Raw genomic sequence first — 19,327 nt, forward strand, 5'->3', positions numbered from 1 at the left:
CATTTGTCTGAGTCTGTTCAGTTTGGGGATGCTTAAAAGAATCATATAGCCATGGTGTGTAGTGGAGCAGATTAGGGAGATGATCCCCACTTTTCCAATTCTGCTGGATTTAGTAGAGTGGGCTTTGAACATTCTCCAGTTTGGTGCTGGATGTCACGAGAAGACACATGGGTTGTACAGGTTGTTAGTGACGTGTTCTTAGCACTTAGTTGAGTACGGACATGGACGAGCTGGTGCTGCTGACTCAGTGCGGTAAACATGTGACTCATCCTGGCAGAGCCTCTTTTCATGATGCAGGGCACCGCCTGGCAGGGGGCATGCCAGAGACTGATTTATGGTCCCTGCAGCATCGACACCACTGAGCGCTGGATTCTCCCACACTGCCTGCCATGCTCACAAGGCCAGAATGGGCACCAGCCTGTTCCATCCCATCACCTTCAGCCCTGGAGGGCTCTGATGCAATGCCCTGATTTCCAAATTCTCAGCCCCTCAATTCTTCTGTTTTGAAATGAAAGGTAGCATTTTATTTCAAAGTTGATTTCCTTTAGGCATTATAACCAGGATGTGTAGAAACTCCCAGAATAGATCCTGAAAAGTGTTCTGGATAAACATGAAGAGAATCAAGGGTCAGTAAACAGCCCCATTGGATTAAGACAGATTAAGCTCTTACAATATGCCAGACACTGGGTTAGGGGCTGAGGCTGTAGAGATGAATAAACCATTACCCCTAAGCTTGAGGAGTGGTCAGTAAGTGTGTGAAAAGTCCTTACCAGCAAATGATGATAGTACAGCCTGATATGAGCAGCCGTATACATCTCAACACTAGGGTAATTAACTTTGTGTGGGGACAAGTACAGGGTGTGTGCCATGGAAGATTCCATTTGGCTGGAGGAAAGGAGGTAGAAAGGGCCATTCTAGGCAGAAATAATGTGCATGTCCTAGGCACAGAGTATAGTATGTTACAATAATAGAAGTTTACAGTTTATTGTTTCTGGAGCATGAAGATGAGAGGGTGAGTGTAGGAGAGTTGAGCGGCTGGAGAGTCAAGTAAAAGCCATATCGGGAAGCAGTTTTTAGGCCATTAAGGAGCTTGTGTTTATCTTGCAGATAAGAGGGAAGCATTAAAGGATTTAATCAGAAAAGTGACTTGGTTGTCCTTATAATTTAGAGAGATACTTGTGAGACTTTTAGAGGTGATTTAGAAGAGGACAAGATTGGATAGAGGGAGACCAATTAGGAAGCTATCACTCATATTTCAGACACCTTTCATAACTAAGAAGATTGAAGACATGATGAAACAGAGATGACAGAGCCAGATGGGAAATGGGCAGAATTTGGAGATATGGTTGAAGGTAGGAGGTGGGGAGAGGGGGTTCTGGATGACCCCCATATTTCTGTCATGGGGGAGTAGTAATCACCACAGTGAAGCCACAAAGGATGGAGAGAATACACGAGGGGAAGCAGGATTTTTGAGTTGTGTAATGGGGCGGTGACTGAGAACGCATGAGGAATAAAATATTTGGAGCTAGGCACTCTGCATTTGGGGGTGTCTGTGGGACAACAGGTGAAACACTGTAGTAGATAGTGGAGATGTGAGCATATGATCATATTGGCATATTTCACGGGGACTCTCAGCTCTAAATGCTTTGTTCATCAACAAAAAAATTATGCTAAAACTTAGGTGTGATGCTACCTGTCAGGTGTTCAACTTGGCAGGGTTCTTGTTCTTAAGATATCTGTTATTCCAAATACCAGTCAAAAGTTTCATTTCAGTTTTTATTTTATGTGCTTATAGTTAAGACATATATATGTCCCTATTCTTATTCTTTACTTTTTCTTCTTGCGATGGAGAATGTTAGTAACTCTCTACTTTGAATCAAGTAGAGATGTGCTCCTTTATCTAATATCCAGCTTCATCTTACGCCTCTTTTTCTCTCATCTTGTTCTGGTTACCGCAATAAATGCAACACCTATCCTATCCTGTGTTATCCAATTCTCATAGCAACTCACTGCAAGAAATGCCTTATAGTTGCACTTTGAAGATAAGCAAAGAGGCTAAGGCGACTCAAATGAATGTCCGTTGACAAACAGGAGCTGGAATTTGGATCTGATTAATTTCAGTGCTTATAGTCAACCACTAAATTATATTGACACATATTTTTCATGATTTATTTAAACAAGTCAAAGAAATTTTTTGATGTATTCTGGAGCATTCATCTAACATTCTGTAGAGCTGAAAAAATGAACAAAGGAATACAATTTAACAGCCCTAACCCTTTTTTAATACCTCATTTAGTAAAAGGGAATTTCTATGACATAATGGAAATCTTTCATCATTTGAGCTGGTTTAAGACAGTGTTTCTACTTACACAAATGAGTCAAGAGCCTCCTTTTGAGGTTGTTTAGCTGGAAACATCTTCATTTGCTAACTTTACTATGGGAGTGTCAAAGAAAGGCAATGGATTGCACATGTAAGCATGTGAGATGGGTGATTTAGAAGCCCTGAGTCTGGTCAAGCTCTTGCTCTGTGTGCCTTTAAGCAAGTCACTTTGCCTTTGTGGGCCACAGATCCTTTTCAATGAAATGAGAGGTTTATATTAGATCAGTAATTTCCAAACTTGAAGCAACAGCTTTCTTCCTTCTGATGACAGCTGAAAAGGAAGTCCAATATGAGAGGTAAAGGACAAGATGCTTGGTTTAAAAAGGATGGTGTGTGGATTCCCGACCATCCCTCATATAAACTTCTGGTTGTGATGACTGAGAAAGGGAAAAAAATTAAAATGTGTTTAGGTTGGCTGCCATAAATCATATATTCCATCTTTGATAACAAAGTAATGATCAAAAAATAGCCAATGGCAGACAGTGCTCCCAAAAGGGGAAAAAAAAAAAAAAAGGAGAGACAGAAATCCCTGATGTGGGAGGCAATACAGGTTCTGGGGTCAGAGTGAGGTCCCACCTCAGCTCTGCTACTCACTAGCTGTGAGTTTGGGAGTAAATTGGTCTGTCAAAAACTTACTTTTCTCCTCTTTAAAATAGGGTTAAAGATAGGCTCTATTTCATAGCAACATGGTGAAGAATGATTAGGGTGATTTTTGTAAGATGATTAGGACAGTGCCTGATACATAATATGGACTCATTAGATGTTAACTGCTATTAGTGTCATTCTTTTAAACTATTAAAAACATTTTAGTGCAGTGTTTGGCACCAAGTGTTTGACAAATGATCATTGATATGATGAAAGGATGACAGTGACCATGACCAAAAAGAAAAAAAAAATCAACTTCAGATTAAAGATTTAAATGTCCAAAAACAAACAAACCAACCAAAAACACTCACTTTAAAATATTTAGTAGAAATTCTAGGTAAATCTGCCTTAGAGCTTGCTTAATGTTGAGAAAGATGACAAATTATCACCCTAAATGTCAAAAATAAAGTTTTTGAATCTTTGGAAGAAAATACAAGTGAATATGTTTTAGACCTTAAGACTTTAGGAAAATACTCAGCATCATTAGTGATCAAGGAAATACAAATCAGTATTTCACCCAGTGACAACTTTATACTCAAATGGCAAACATTTTAATATCTAGTAATACGAATACAACTGGGTGTACATGATGTTGGTGTAATCAGTGCAACCACTTGGGAAAGCAGCTTGCTAGTAACTCCTAACATTGAAAATGCACTGAGTCCCAGTGATTCATTTCTAGATTAAAAAAATACAAAGGATGGAGATGTGCAGCGTCACAGCTATCCATCTACAAGCCCCTAGGAAACTCCTCAGAGTCCAGCTTGAAAACAGTTAAATTGGATGATCTCTAATAGTGATTTTAATATTGTCTAGAAAGACCTTGATCAAAGCTTTGGTGTTATTTCGTTTTCTAAAAGTTTCAGGCATTATCAACAGATAATAAACTGCATATATTTAAAGTGTGCAATTTGATGACACTTGACCTATAATCACACACATGAAAACATCACTACAATCAAGATAATGAGCACATCTGTCACCCTTAAGACTTTCATGTGAGCCTACCTATACTTTGCCACATTGCCAAGCAACCACTGACCTGGTTCTGCCACCATGGGGAAGTTTGCATTTGCTGAAGTTTTATATAATTGGATTAATAGAAAACATATTCTTTAATATTTGGCTTCTTTCACTCAGCATAGTTAAGATTCATCCATGGAGTGTCTATTTGTAGTTCCTTTTTAGTTGCTGAGTGATATTCCATTTTATGAATATATCAGTTTACTCATCCATTCATTTTGGTGGACAGCTTGAATATTTCCAGTTTTTGGCTATTAAAATGAATATTTTGTAGCATATTAAAATAAATCTGCTATAAACATTCATGTGGAGGTCTTTGTATGGAGATATATTTTCTTTTCTCTTGGGTAAATACCTGGAGTGGAATGGTTGGGTCATATGGTGGGTGTTTAATGTTCTATGAAACTGTCAAAGTGATTGTACAATTTTGCTTTCCAACTGGCAATTGAGAGAGTTGCCATTCCTCTGTTGAGAGAGTTGCAGTTGCTCCTTTAAACACTTGCTATGGTCAGACTTACTAATTTTAGTCATTCTACCCAATGTGTAGTACTATTTCATCATGGCATTTTTATATTTTCTTAGTAACTCTTAAAGTAGAGCATCTTTTTAGGAGTTGATTTGCTATATACGAAACTTCTCCTGTGAAGTGTCTGTTCAAATAGTGCCTATTTTAAAAAATTGGATTCCTTTTTTACCATCAGGTTTTGAGAGTTATTTGTGTATTCTTGGCATAAATTATTTGCATGATTTGCAAATATTTTTTCCATTCTGTAGCATGTTTTTTTTAATTTCCCTAACAGTATCTTTACTGTTATCTAGTAGTATGTACTACTAGATAGTAGTAGTATCTACTACTAAAGAGTAGACTTTAATTTTGATGAAATTGAATTTGTCAACATTTTCTTTTACAAAAGTGCTTTTAATGCTATACATAAATTTCCCTATGAATCCTGCTTCATCCCACAAAAATTGATATGTCCTCATCTTCATTCAGTTGACAATATTTTTAATTTCCCTTTTGATTTCTTCTATAACCTACTCGCTATTTGGAAATGTATTATTTAGTTTCTTAGTGATTGAGAGTTTTTCATATAATTTTTTGTTATTAATTTCAAATTTTGTTCCATTCTGGTCAGAGAATACATTTTGTATATGAATTAAAATTTCTTCATTGATTGAGACTTATCTTATGGTCCAGAAGATGATCTATCTTAAAAAATTTTCCTAGGCACTTAAAGAGAATTTATATACTGATGTTGTTTTGTGGAGTGCTTTGTAAACATCAATTAGATCAAATTTGTTCTGTCTACTTGTTTTTATCAATTACTGAAAGATGTGTATTGAAATCTCTCTAATCATAAATCTATTTCTCCCTGAAATTCTATCAGTTTTTGTTTCATGTTGAAGCTCTGCTATTAGATGTTTAAACATTTATACAGCTAGTGAACTGACCCCTTCATTATTATGAAGCAACTTCTTTACAAGTAATATTCTTTGCTCTGAAATGTTTCTTTTGACTTGAGTTAGCATTTTCCAATCCTTTATTTTTAACTTGCATGTGTCTTTATACTGAAAGTACATTTCATATATGGACATAAAATTGGGTCCTGCTTTTTATCTAATTTGATAATTTTTGTCCTTTAATTGAGATAGTAAGACCATTTGTATTTAATGCAATTATTAACATGATTAGGTCTAAATCTTTTTTCTTGCTGCTTGTCTCATTTGTTCTTTGTTTCCTTTGTCTTTCTTTTCTGCCTTTTGAATTAACTAATTTTTTTTAAGGTTCCATTTTATATCATTTGCTATCTTATTAGCTATGCCTCCTACAGGAAGGACTGGGAGATGACAGACCTCAAAGGAACTCAGAGTGAGATGAGAGAAAAATAATGGAAGTGATAAAGGAAATTATATTCGAAGGCTTTAACTCAGGAAACTAAACATTTAGGGGTGTGTGTGTGTGTGTTTGCCTAGTAGAATTCCATTACATTTCCAAAGTTGCCCTTTCCAAGTGGGCAAAAAGTAAGAAACACTTTGTATGAAATAATTATCTTATAAAATATTTTTAGAAAATATTTTTTAGTATCATAGACTAATAATATTATTAAAAACTAATTTTGTGTTAGACATTTTACAATAGTATCCGGAAGTAAAAAAGACCAATTCTGTCCCCTCCCCCCAAACAGAAAACAACTTTTACTGTTCCCTTGCCTTTGGAGAAGGAAATGGCAACCCACTCCAGCATTCTTGCCTGGGAAATTCCATGGCCAGAGGAGCCTGGCAGGTTAGAGTCCATGGGGTCGCAAAGAATCAGACACTACTTAGTGACTAATCAACAACAAAAGCAGTCAATTAAAAAACTCTTTCCATTTTGCAGTTGTTAAAATGTTGTTTTGACTTCCTATTTTTTACCTCTTTTCTTGTATAGGCAAGTTCCCACCACCTATGTCCATCTTTGCAAACAGGGAACTTCTCTAAAAGCTTTGATTTAATCTGGCCAAATAAAATACTAATGATCTTTAAGCAGGGAGGAGTCCAAAGTCACTGCATGAAGAATAATTCATAATAGTTTTTTAAGCAGCAACGTTCTCCTTTTCTGGCTAAACTCGTCAGAGTCTGGCAGTTTGGTTTTTGCAATGAATCAAAATGTATGTGCCAGGACATTTGCACCATCTGCTACAGGAGTGTCATGGGAGGGAGGACTGTGGACACCTGGTGGGTTGACGTTGAAATGTCAGCTCGAGGGTAAACACCACCTCCGGTGATGAAAGGCCAAGAAAGCATAAAGCCTGGGAGAAGTTTCCTGGTAGCAGCAAAAGAAAAAGGCACATCTGTTTCTGAATTGGGAAGAATATATGTGTGCATGTGTGAATCTGTGTATTTTCAACATTAGTGACTTTCATAATCTTAAAGACAGGGTGATACTACATTCTTGGGAAAGGTAAGACTATCAGATAACATTACACATGCAAGTACTGGTAAAGGCAGTTGATACTATTTGTAGAAAGAACTGTAAAACCTGGTCTGTGAATAGCTTGAGTGAGATTTCCCAACTACCTCCTTTGGGAGTAAAGCCATAATCATAGACTCAGAAAAGCTCTTTTAATTCTCCTCATGGCAACTGTCATCTACTACACTCAACTTTGGTTTCTCTTTTGTTAAGGAACTACTCTATTACCCCCCAATTTTTAAGGTGATTAAAACATCCAGTGTTTGAAACCATCTATGGAGTGCTTATGAAGAAGGCAATGGCACCCCACTCCAGTACTCTTGCCTGGAAAATCCCATGGACGGAGGAGCCTGGTAGGCTGCAGTCCATGGGGTCGAGAAGAGTTGGACATGACTGAGTGACTTCACTTTCACTTTTCACTTTTATGCATTGGAGAAGGAAATGGCAACCCACTCCAGTGTTCTTGTCTGGAGTATCCCAGGGATGGGGTCACACAGAGTCGGACATGACTGAAGTGACTTATCAGCAGCATGGAGTGCTTAAGGATGTTGGTTTTAAGTAACACAAGGCACCTGGGCATGACAGGAAAGGAGTTGTAAGTCATTTTCCAATTATGGACTCTTGAATTGGGTTCTCTATAGTAATTGTTCCCTGTAAAAATAAAATCAACTCTCTTCTGCATGCATTTAACCAGCTTACATATACACATACATGATCATGTATGCACACACACACACAACACACACATACACATCCTTTCCTTCTTCCTGGTGATACACAATGAGTAAAGATCATCAATACGCCTGTAGGAGTTTAAGGTCCAAAAGTCAATAGTGGGGGCAGCTTTCAAGATCAGGTCCTCCAGCCACAAGGATCCTAGGTGATTTTACTCCACCATGCTGCATTATAAGATCTTTGTATATTAGTTCCAACTTGTTCCATTATTGGATAAGAAAGGTCAAGGGAGGTTGGGTAGTAGGGGGTAGTTGACCTCGTTGGCATCAATTTCAAAAGTTTGACCACATTCTAAGCATTTCTAACTTCTTATAAGAGTAAATTTACTGCAATGAACATAAATGTAAATCATTTTTTTTTCTGACTGCTGGGCAGTTATAATTTTGGTATACATCTGTAATTCTTATATCTAATTTTTCCACTTCTACTGTCTCATCACTCTCCATTTTGCATCCATTTTCTCTGTCCCTGTTGTAGTACAGGCTTTTAGAATTTTTCACATGGAACTTTGTAGCTTCCTGATAGGCTTTCTGTCTTCTGCTCCTTACTATGGCAGAGGAGATCCTCTATAGTGTGACCTCTTATACCTTGCTTTCTCACCGGCGTGCTGCTTGCTGGATGTTATGTACAAGACTGTTTTGCATTCCCAAATGCTTGTCTCTTCTCTGCGTCAAGTCTCTTATCTGAGCTGTGCTATGAACTCACTCCTAAGCCTCAGCTTAAAAGCCTCCACTTTCATGAAGCCTTTACTTATTGTTCTGGGCTTCCTCCTCCTTGCTCTTTTAGTACCTTAATTACCCTAATCACATTGCTCTAATGATTTTTTATATCATCCTGGCTGCACTGAGTCCTTCCAAGGCAGTGACTGAGTTATATTCATATCTGTAGCTCTCAAACCAGCACAGTGCTTTGCACGTAAAGGTGCTTAATGAGAATTTTTTGATGTTGTTCCTGAATGCCTCCTGAAATCTTCTGGAATTATAGTCAGTGTTTGGGGAGAGGTATTATTATCTGTGGTGTGTCTTTAGGGAAGGAATTTGAACATGACTGGGAGCTACTGAAAGTAACCTGACAAATTATCTACTTTATGAATATAACTAAATGTCTTGGATTTGGCACAATTTTTCAGCTCTGATGCTCAGGAGATCAGGGGCTTAAATATATGCAGATGATTCCAGACTTTAAGTGTTGCCCAGAGAGCTCTCTGGAGGAAACACCATACCCAGAGTACTTATTAAATGTGCTGCTTACGTACCTTCCAGGGCCCCCAAATCCTCCCCCTCCCCACATTTGCAAAGAATAAATGGTACCTAGATGCCCAAGCAACAACCTGGGAATTATTCAGAATACTGTTTTCCCTTTTGCTCCCACATTCAATAATCACCAGTTCCCACCAATTCTCCCTCATTTATAATGTTGCAAATTTGTATTCTTTGTTCCAGTATCATAGCTCCCCATCAGGGGTCCCCATTTTGCTCTCCTCCATAACTGAAAACAGCTCTGGTTTGTCTCCTCCCATCATCTGTTCTCTACAATGCAAATTGGGATTTTTTTCTGAAAAGCAAATCTGATCATGCATTGGCCCTGCATAAAGCTGTCTGCCTTTCCATTACCTTCAAAATCGACCCTTCATGCTGAGGTACCTGCTTCCTTCTCTAGCTGAGCTCCACTCACTGCCCAGCACCCCCAGCCCTATGCTTTAGCCATACTGAACTACTTGCTTTTTTCCCCAAAAGTTACATTTTTTTGCCTTCAGGTTTTTGAACATAATGTTTTCTTTTTCTAGAACCTCCCACCTACCTCCTCATTCCCACCTTCAACTTCCTACTCATCTTTCAGTCCTTAACTTAAACATGATCTCTTTTGGAAGAATTTCTTTATTCTCCAATACTGAGCCAACTGCTCTTCCTAAGTGACCCACAAAAACATCTATTATGATTCTTACCACCAGCATTGGGGGTGATCTAAATTGTGTTTGCCTCTCTCACTGGACTGCGACTTCCATTGATACAAGGCTAGATCTTATTCGCGATTATAATCCTGGGTTCTGACAGTGTCTGGACACAGAAATTGCTCAAGAAATGTTTGTTGACTAAACAAATAATGGTCAATACATAGCTACATAAATACATTGGGCAATTTGCAACTACTCTGAAGATCTACTCAGACAAAACTCTTCCTAATACAGTATTGACATTTGTTTGAACCCAGATACCTTGAGCATTTAAAAATACTTACCTACTTCATTCAGATCTTTATCTGTTTACTTATGAAGGGTGAAAAAGCCAGTCTAGTCTAATTAGCAGTGAAAAGGGTCTGGGGTGTGCAGCTTGACCTTACAGTACACACGAAGGGCATGTATTGTCTTGGCCACTGCCAATTAAAATAATGGTAAAGAAGGGAAAATAGGAGAGACTTCGTATATCTTCTTACGGCTTGAGCAAATTATGAATTTAAGACAAAGGAGATTATTTAAGTAGGAAATATTTTGACCTTAAATCATAAAAAGTCTGAGAAAAGTTTGCACAGATAGAAAAATAATACTAACCTTCTTGCCCTAGGTTACTGCTGAGGGCAAAATTTACATATTCCAATTCCTGTATGGATGACCTCATTCAAAGGTGTTGAAAGTCAGTGATCATTATCTAGTCTCATCTCCTTTGCTTAAAGTCTAATTCATGAAACTTCTCTGGAAAAACCAGGAAGATTAGTAGAGAAAAAACCACACTCATACACACACACACACACACACACACACACACACACACATACATACATATTGAGTTGAATTACCTTCAACCGTCTGTTGTATGGATACTTTTTTAAGTTCAAAAAAGTTAAATAAGCTATTTGAAAAAAATTCATATCCACAGTCTCCTTAGAGAAGTCAAATTTTAAAATGTAGGAAAATGTTTATAATCCCATAAATTATCGAGGTTTTGATAGCAGATAAAAGAGACTTTCATGGTGGAAATCCTTGGAAAACATCACTGATCGGTTTGATAATTGTTGTCAGCCAGCTTGTTTTGTTATTTCTTCAGTATATTTTCTATCAATTTACTTATACCATGACTTGTTTAGTCATGGTAAACAGGTTTAGTCCTAGTTCATTCACTCAGTACTTACTGAACACATAGGAAGTAACAGGTAATCTCTGGTGTATAAAGTCACCTGAGATGGAGATGCTGCTTATGAGAAATGCCTTCACTCATTCGGTAGAAACACTTAAAGAAGTTAACTACAGGATGGGGAGAGGGACTGATTCTACTTGGAAGAGAGAGGGGAAGTTCTGGAGGCTGATGTGACCTTTGACTTGTATAAAGTTCTTGCAGGAGTTTTCCAGCCTTTTGAAGGTAAAGATTACAGACTGGAGTGTGGGATGAGGTTTGAGGAGAACATTCTAGGTATCAAAAATGGTATGGGCAGAATAGAGAAATATAAAAGTGAGTAGGATGTTAGGGAAAGGGTGGGTGTTTTGTAGGGGTAGTAGAGTAAGATGTTTGCAGATGGACTGACAAGATGAAGCTACAAAAGTGGATTGTTTTCAGATCTTGAAAAACATTGTATAATAGCTTCAATACATCATTACCATATTTTATTCATTTCTCAGACACTTTTAAGATTAACTGTTTAATTCAATCAAAATTTTATATGTAAATATACACACACATTCAAATTAAAAAGAGAAATAGTTCTACTAGACTTTTTGCAAAATTTCATTCATTCATTCATCAAACACTAAGATTGCTCTTCTTATATGCCAGATATTCCACTAAATATCATTATTATCTCGTTTGAAACAAAATGACAGACTTCCTTCCCTCTCTACATCATGTACCAGATTCTTATTCCATGGGGCAACATTTTAAACTATTTTAGTTGTTTCTTTTGGTGTTTTCATTCGTGCTTCTAAAATAACAGGCTTAGAATGTCATTTGAAATGATCCATTGAATTCCTGCTATACTGTAGTTAAATCATCATTTTTGGTTAGATCAATATTCAGTCCTTACATTATTTTACTCATGTAAATGCAACTCACAGATGTCATGTATAATTCTATAGTAAGTTTAATTTCTTTGTGAAAAGGTTTTGTCCTTGCTAGATACAATTGTCTTATATTTGCTTCCCTTTTTCATGTTTTCATTGTTAATGCTTTCCAAAAATCTTTGTCAGAGGTGTTAGTATTCTCTTAACATCTCCAAATCCATGAGAAATTCTACCAGTTTCTTGTCTTTTGAAGATGTTTCTCATGGGGTACTCTGCTATTCTGCCTTAGTCTGAGCCTCTTCTCTCTGGGTCTGCTGGCCAGTTGCTATCATTAAATCCTCCTGGACCAATATTCTGGGAATTCCTTTCACTTTTTTCCTGGGTTCTTTCCTACTCCTTGGATTCTCTGTAGCCCTTTCTTGGTTTACTTTCCAAGTAAATGTCTACTAGAGTAGACATTTGCTCTAGTAGCTTTCAAAAAATTGTCCACATGAAATATTTTCATAGATATTCAATATCTGAAAATATCTTTATTCTACTTTAATTGATTTTGGCTTAGGTGGAATTTTGATAGTATTGATCTTTTTTTCTTTTAACATCATTTGGATTCCTGTTGCTTTGCAATAAACCTGGTTTTGGTTTATCTCACCCTATCCTTGTGGAATTTCCACTTTGTTCCTAGTATTTGTAAATTTCACCAAAATATCTTAACATAGGTCTCTTTCACTCTTTATTGAGGCACTAAATGAAATTTTTCAATCTGGAGACTCATGTATGAGTCTGGGAAATTGTCTTGGATATTTCCTGTTTCATTTCCTCTTTTCATTTTTTCCTGTAACTCCTAATATTTTGTTGCTGGAACTCCTGGGCTTTCCTCTCTTCTATTTTAAATACCTCAGTGAGAAGTAAGATGAGAACCAAATGAAGACTAAGTAAGATGAAAACCAAATGAAGACACAGTGATAACTCAGGCAGGAAAATAAAATAATGTCAAGTGACTGAGTTCATTCTCCATTCTTTTTTACACATTGGCAATACAAGAGGCCATTTCAAATATATGGCTGCTTGGGTAGTTGGCCAGCTATCTAGGAAATGCAGCTGCAAATTCAAGCTTCCCGGAACATTCTAGACCATATATATGGCTGTGAAGGACTGACCTCACATAACTAGCTTCATGTGTTTTAGATGTTTATTCAGCAGAAATTGTATCTAACATTAGAAAGTTTAAAAATTTTGAAAGGCTTGCTTTGAATTTGTCCAGATAAAAATTAGGTTAGTGTATTTACTTGGTAGAATTCAGCCTCAATCAAGAAGATTACAAATTTTGTGGGAACATGACACACAGAATTTTCTTTAGAACAGGAGGACAACTGAAAGTAGTATATCTTTCCCCATTCTTTCCCCAGACACTTGACTTCTACTTTACACTCACTCCCATAAGGATATTTTTAGAAATATATATCTATTTAATTGAAATATAGTTAACTTACAGTGTTTTAGATGCACAAAAAGGTGGTTCAGTTATACAAATACACATATATTATTTTCGAAATTATTTTCCAACATAGATTATTACAAGATATTGACTATAGTTCCCTATGCTATATAGTAAACCTTTGTTGCTTGTTGCTTATCTGTTTATTAATTAGAAATCTAGCATTCTAGGCATACTAATTCAAACAAATGGAATCAAAGGTCATAATTGTTTTAATTAGGCAAAAATTCATAAGTTTTCTAAATATATATATTATGCATATTTATAAATATGAATAAAAAGCTTTTCTACTATACTTGATAAAGACCTGAGAAAGAACATCAAAAAAAAAAAAAAAAGAGATGGAGAAATTGGAGAACATAAACTAAATGAAATGATGCACTGAAAAGGAAATAGAAAAAGTGAAACAAGCTAGATAAAAGACCATCAGATAGTCTATAGACCATCATATAGTTTATACATGACTGCTTATTAGAAACATATCTGGACCTCTGAAGAAAAAAAGCAATATCTGGGCATTTGTATTTTTCAAAAAATTTCAAGATTATTCTAATATGCATCTGGATTTTAAAAAATAATTACAGGTTTTTCTATTAGATCCTAGTTTTGGTGATAAAAATTTATATTATTTTTTCTGTTGACCGGTCATGATACAATGGCATTAAGTGAATAAGTAATAGTTATATAATCACAATAGTGAAAGATATTTATCAGTTTTCACAATCAATAGCCAGACAAAAAAATAGATAATTACAATTGCAAGCCATAATGGGAACATAGTTAACTATGTAAAATAATTACATACAACTTGCCAGGGTGGGAGTGGGGAGGAAATTAAGCAGAGTAATGTGGTAAGTGGAACTGCATACATGCACATGTTTTCATCCACCCAGCCAGTGTAAGTCTGTCGGTTGGTGCATTTAGTCCATTTACACTTAAGGTAATTATCTATATGTATGAGAAATGCTGGACTGGATGAAGCACAAGCTGGAATCAAGATTGCTGGGTGAAATATCAATAACCTCAGATATGCAGACGACATCACCCTTATGGCAGAAAGCAAAGAAGAACTAAAGAGCCTCTTGATGAAAGTGAAAGAGGAGAATGAAAAAGTTGGCTTAAAATTCAACATTCAGAAATCTAAGATTATGGCATCTGGTCCCATCGTTCATGGCAAATACGCGGGGAAACAATGGAAACAGTGGTTGACTTTACTTTTTGGGCACCAAAATCATGGCAGATGGTGACTGCAACCATGAAATTAAAAGAAGCTTGCTCCTTGGAAGAAAAGTTATGACCAACCTAGACAGCATATTAAAAGGCAGAAACATTGCTTTGCCAACAAAGGTCCATCTAGTCAAAGCTATGGTTTTCCCAGTAGTCATGTATGAATGTGAGAGTTGAACTATAAAGAAAGCTGAGCACTGAAGAATTGATGCTTTTGAACTATGGTGTTGGAGGAGACTCTTGAGAGTCCCTTGGACTGCAAGGAGATCCAACCAGTTCATCCTAAAGGAAATCAGTCCTGAATATTCATTGGAAAGACTGATGCTGAAGCTGAAACTCCAATACTTTGGCCACCTGATGCAAAGAACTACTCATTTGAAAAGACCCTGATGGTGGGAAAGATTGAAGGCAGGAGAAGAAGGGGACAACAGAAGATGAGATGGTTGGATGGCATCATTGACTCAATGGACATGAGTTTGAGTAAGCTCTGGGAGTTGGTGATGGACAGGGAAGCCTGGCGTGCTGCAGTCCATGGGGTCACAAAGAGTCGGACATGACTGAGCAACTGAACTGAACTGATGATCCTATTACCATCTTCTTAATTGCTTTGGGTTTATTTTCTATAGATCTTTCCTTCTCTGTGTTTCCTACCTAGAGAAGTTCCTTTAGTATTTGTTGTAAAACTGGTTGAATGGTGCTGAATTCTCTTAACTTTTGCTTGTCTGGAAAGATTTTTATTTCTCTATCAAATCTGAAGTTTGCTGGGTAGAGTATTCTTGGTTGTAATTTCTTCCCTTTCATCACTTTAAATGTACCATGCCATTCCCTTCTGGCTTGTAGAGTTTCTCTTGAGAAATCAGCTGATAGCCTGGTGGGAGTTCCCTTTATATTATTTGTCATTTTTCTCTTGCTACTTTTAATACTTTATCTCTGTCTTTCATTTTTGTCAGTGTGATTACTATGTGTCTCAGTGTGTTCCTACTTGGGTTTATCCTTCCTGGGACTCTCTGTGCTTCCTGGACTTGGTTGACTATTTCCTTTTCCATGTTCAGGAAGTTTTAAAGTATTATCTCTTCAAATATTTTTTCAGGTCCTTTCTTTCTCTCTTCTCCTTCTAGGACCCCTATAATGCGAATGTTGGTGTGTCTAATGTTGTCCCAGAGGTCTCTTAGGTTGTCATTTCTTTTCATTCTTTTCTTTCTGTATTCTGTTCTGTGGCAGTGATCTCCACCATTCTGTCCTTCAGATCATTTATCCATCCTTCTGCCTCAGTTATTCTGCAGTTGCTTCCTTCTAGTGTATTATTCATCTCTATTTGTTTGCTCTTCAGTTCTTCTAGGTCTTTGATAAACATATCTTGCATCTTCTCGAGCTTTGCCTCCATTCTTTTCCCAAGATCCTGGATCATCCTCACTATCATTATTCTGAATTTTTTTTTTTCTGGAAGGTTGCCTATATCCAGTTCATTTAGTTGTTTTTCTGGGGTTTTATCTTGTCTCTTCATCTGGGATATAACGTTCTGCCTTTTCATGATGATTAACCTTCTGTAATATGGTTTTTGTTTTAGCAACTGTGAGACTGTGCTTCGTCTTGCTTCTTCTGTCTGCCTTCTGATGGATAAGGTTAAGAGGCCTTGTTGATGGGAGGGACTGGTGATGGGAAAAACTGGGTCTTGCTCTGGTGGGCAAGGCCTTGCTCTGTAAAGCTTTAATCCAATTATCTGCTGATGGGTGGGGTTGCTGTCCGTCTCTGGTAGCTGTTTGGCCTGAGGTGACCCAGCCCTGAGGTCTAAGGGCTCTATGTTAGGGTTAATGGTGAACTCCCAAGAGGGTTTACACCAAGGGGGAACTCCCATTGCCCCATCCCCATGGGGAGCCCCTGCCAACTCATGCCTCCATAGGAGGTCCTCCAACACCAGCAGGTAGTTTTGGTTCAGTCTCCTGCAGGGTCACTGCTCCTCTCCTCTGGGCCTTGGTGCACACAAAATTTTGTTTGTGCCCTCCAAGACTGGAGTCTCTATTTCTCCCAGTCCTCTGGAAGTCCTATAATCAAATCCTGCTGGCCCTCAGGGCTAGATTCCCTGGGGATTCCCAGTCCCTTTGTCAGATTACCAGGCTGGGAAGCCTGATGCGGGGTTCAGAACCTTCTCAATGGTGCGAGAACTTCTTTGGTATTATTGTTCTCCAGTCTGTGGGTCACCCACCCAGTGGGTATGTGTTTTAATTTTATCATGATCATGCCCCTCCTACTGTGTTGCTGTGACTTCTTCTTTGTCTTTGGATGTGGGGTATCTTTTTTTTGGTGAGTTCTGGTGTTCTCCTATCACTGGTTGTTCAATAGCTAGTTGCAATTTTGGTGCTCTTACAGGAGGGGATGAGTGCATATCCTTTTACTCTGCCATCTTGAACAAGAACCCCATAAGATTTTATAAAAAGAAAACTAGCTGCTCTAAATGAGAGCTTAGGTTTTTTAATTGAGTAAGAATTTGTGATGTTGGCTGCTGGTGGAACTTGCATACACATAAAAAAAGCCCGGTAAGTAATATAAGGTTGAAGAGAATTCTCTCTTGCAAAACTTCTGGACAATCCGAGTCTTAGACTATGTTGTTGTTCAGGATTCAAGATAAATGAAGAGTTAAAGCTACCTCTAAAATCTAGGTATGAAGTCTGATGGGTTGTGGGGACTCTGATACTTCAATTTCCTTTCTTTGTACCAATGCATTCTGCTAAGCAGAGTTAGTAGTAATCTATTAGCTATTATGTGGTATGCATCTACCTGTGCTTTTTATACAAGTAACTGTTCCAGGTCCTATTTTCTTTCTCTCATCTCTTGTAATTGTTTCAATCATTTTCTGAGGTAGGTCTAACTCATTGTATTTATTTTACAACTGAGAAAATAAGAGGCATAGAGAGGTTAAGAGTGTTGGCCCAAATCACAAAGCTAGTGAGAATGAGAGGCAGAATTTGGACACAGGCAATCTATCATCAGACCCAGTCTTCTTTGGCTCCCCAGGAATGAAATTAGTACTGAAAAGACTCATGAGCTACCCAGAGGCAGCACTGCTGGCTTAGGAGGGGAGGGCCACATGCAGACTTGTGTCTTCCTGGGCAAGAGCATTGCTTTGGGCATGTAGTCAGGGAGCTAAGTCACGCTTAGTAACAGCTAAGTTCACACTAGCCACTTCTGTGGTTTTTAACTGTACATTCAGAAATCTGGCTTTCACTTCTAGTGTTTCACTAAATTTACTTTCTCTGAGATTAGAAATGACCCCCCCCCCCATGCTAACGATTTAGTATCTGATGGCCTTTGCTCATTTCTTTGTCTCTGAATTGTCTGCAGTGCTCAAACACATTCCTTTCTCTCATTCTCTTGCTTTCACACTCTTCTCTTTCTCTCTCTCCTTCTCTACTGTAGGTCTCTCTGTCTGTTCTCTACTCTTTTCCCTTTCCGTCTGTCCTGTCCTGCTTTAGAAAGGAACACATGTCTATAATAAAACAAAATAATGTAAAAACAAAAGGAAAACTGACAAAGGGAAGACAAGATAACAAGATTATGAAGATCATGGGTGAGATAATACACAAAGTGTCACATCTCATTTGGAACATTTGCTAGAGTTGGGCCACAGATTTGCATCTAAGTTTCCCTGTAACTACATTAAATGTTTTCACAATTGTTTTCTTGATTCACAGTGTCCTTAAGATAAAAACAAATTGGTTGTTTAAGAGGAACAAGCATTTCCTGGAACGGCAACTCAGCAGACATCTTCCTGGGAGCACTGTGAAAGTTTTCAATAACATTTGACCATAACCCAGCAGTGCATATCACAGGATTCTTCTTCCGGGTTGCTGCCTGTCCCACTCTCTCACTTCACTCGGGCCTCTTTTTAGTTGTCATCTTCTCAGACAAGGATGACATATAAAATAGCTCCTGCTCTTGTTTCCTTATGTCTCTTTTCTCTGCTTTATTTTTCTGCTCACCAGCTGACATACCTTTGTTGGTTTACTTATTGTTAATCTTTCCCTTTAGGTTGTAAGCTCCCTGAGGGCTGGGACATTGTTTTGTTCATATCTTGCAAGTGTTGAGGACAGTGTCTGGCACACAGTGGTGTCAACATATTTTTCTGAAGGAATGAATGGTTAAAATGCCACTAGTAAGTGTTAGGGGCTTTAGCGTTAGTCACTCAGTCATGTCCAACTCTTTGCAACCCCATGGACTGTAGCCTGCCCAGGCTCCTCTGTCCATGGAATTCTCCAGGCAAGAATACTGGAGTGGGTAGCCATTCCCTTCTCCAGGGGATCTTCCTGACCCAGGGATCAAACCTGGGCCTCCTGCATTGCTGGCAGATTCTTCACCATCTGAGTCTCCACCGTTGTACTTATTGAAAAGTATCTTGTTTGAGGTAGAGTGTGACTAGCCAGTTCCTGCAGCCATTGAGGTTGACTTTTTGTACCAGGTCAACATAGTAGTCTGAGACTTGGTAGTCAGCAAAAGAAGGAATATTCTCAAGTGAAATTGTGAGGAGAAGGACTCCTGTCCTATTCTATAAGCAGGAAGAATTGGAGGCCATATCACTTCCTGAGGTGGGGAAGGAGTTACAGGCTAGCAAGTTGTAAAATTATAGGGCAAGATTGGTTCTAAAAGAGAGAACCTCTTAAGTGAAGCCGTGATAGGAGTGCTATGGGATGAGAGTGTGTGTGGTGGGGGCATGGCCATTATGACAGGAAAAAAAAAAACAAAAAAACACCCCACAAAACTAGAGAAATGAACATCACTGATGTTCCTAAGACTTTCGGAGAGAAACTTATGCCCATTATGATATGGAGGTAATGTCTTCTTCCTGTTCATAGGATTTTTAAAAGTCCAATTTTTGTATCACTTCCACTT

Source organism: Cervus canadensis, chromosome 25, assembly GCF_019320065.1.
Source record: "Cervus canadensis isolate Bull #8, Minnesota chromosome 25, ASM1932006v1, whole genome shotgun sequence".
Classification (NCBI taxonomy): domain Eukaryota; kingdom Metazoa; phylum Chordata; class Mammalia; order Artiodactyla; family Cervidae; genus Cervus; species Cervus canadensis.